Source organism: Elephantulus edwardii, unplaced genomic scaffold (genome assembly GCF_000299155.1).
Source record: "Elephantulus edwardii isolate Elephantulus edwardi_28Jun2011 unplaced genomic scaffold, EleEdw1.0 scaffold00318, whole genome shotgun sequence".
Lineage (NCBI taxonomy): Eukaryota > Metazoa > Chordata > Mammalia > Macroscelidea > Macroscelididae > Elephantulus > Elephantulus edwardii.
Window position 1 is genome coordinate 461832 of NW_006400068.1, and position 1929 is coordinate 463760.

A 1929-nucleotide genomic window follows, 5' to 3' on the forward strand; every position below is an offset into this window, starting at 1 on the left:
TAATTTCATATTCATTATCTCATTTGATTCTTAAAATTGTCCCAACAGGTATGCCCAGAAATAGCTTTAATATGTCTTCTTCAAGAGTGGAGAAATGTGTCTGTGACTAGTTGACTTATCTAAGTTTGTATTGTTAGTAAGACTTGAAAGTAAAACTTCTCCTAGCCCCATATTTTCATATTACATCATACTTTTTTACAATGCAGCCACCAAAACAAAGAAAGCATTAAGAATCACTTGGAATTCTCTAGAATTAAGAGATAGCTCTAGTGGATTGGTGGTAAGGAATTGTGCTATAAACCCAAAGACCCACAGTTCTAATTCATCAGCTACTCCAAAAGAAAAAGAATAACAATCTTCACCTGTGTAATTAGATTTAGATGTCATAACCCTGCTTATTGAAACTGAGACGGACCTGTAGTGCTTGCTGCAGAGGGTCAAGGACTGCAGCCTTCAGGATAGATTGAGGCTCAATGACAAGAAGACAAAGATTCTCACCACTGGGTTGAATGACAGAATCATGACAGATGGTGAAGAGATTGAAATTGTAACAGCTTTAATTTGCTTGGCTCTACAATCAACACTCTTGGTACCAGCAGCCAGGAAATCAAAAGATTAACTGCATTGGGAAAGTCAGCTGTCAGGGACATCTCGAGAGTAGTAAAGAGCAACAATGTCAGTCTAGAGACTAAGTGTGCCTGATCCAGGCCACTGTCTTTGCAATTACTTTTATGCATCAGAAAGCAGGACAATGACTAGGGATGATAGAAGGAGAATTAATGCCTTTGAGCTGTGGTGCTGGAGAAGAGTATTGAATATATCATCGACTGCTAGGAGAATAAAGAGATTCATCCTGGAGAGAGTGAAAACAGACAGCTCCTTGGAGGCAAGGATTCTGAAGCTCCATCTGACATACTTTGGGCATGTTGCAAGGAGTGACCTGTCGTTAGAGAGGGATATCATGCTTGAGATGATGGAAGGACAGTGTATGAGAAAAAGACCCTTGATGAGATGGATTGATTCTGTGTCTAGAATAATGGGGGTTGGTGTGTCAGACTATAAGGTTGTCTTGGGATAGAGCAGGGTTCAGACTTGTTGTACATAGTATTGTTATGAGTTGCTTGAAACAACAATAAACTGTATAATTTACTGCCTCTGAAAAATTGTTGGAGGGTCAGCTATGAGTCGATTCCAACTCAACTAGTTAAGATTGTTGTTGTTTGCCATCAAGTCTGAAACTACCTCATAGCTGTCCCTCCAGTGGGTTTTCCAAGATAGTTAATCACATAGGAAAAAATTGTGCACCTTTCTCCTGCAGAGCAGCTAGTGGATTTGAATAGTGTGCCTTCGCATTGGCAGTGCAACTCCTTACCACTAAGCCACCAGAACTCCCTAAGATTAAGAGGTCAGTATTAATATCTTTCTAGGGTTTTTATGTCAACTTTGCAGGAGAGAAAGTTACCTGGAATCCAGCAAAAGTTCTCAATAAATATCATAATTCTACCAACTAATGTGGTTGGTGGCTATGATTCTGTCAGAGGATGTTGTTGTAGGTATGTTATTGATGATGTTGTGCACCGTCAAGTGGGAACCAACTTATAGCTGACCCTGCATTGAGTTTTCAAAGGCTTTAAGTTGCCTTGGAGGAAATTTCCCATCTTTTCCCTCGACCATTTCGTTATTTTCTCCTCAAAAATTTTGATATTTCCTCCTTGACTATGTCATTATTTCCACCTTGATCATTTCATTCTTTTCTCTATTTATCAAGTTGTTGCTTATTGGTCTAGTTGTTTTGGTTGTTTTTTATGTTTTCTGAGATGAAGGTGTACTTCATACTGAAGTCTTTGAACTTCATCACTAAGTACTTCAAACTTCAAACTTACTTTGTTTTCTGCAAGCAAGAGCATATTGTATGTTCTTTGTGATTTT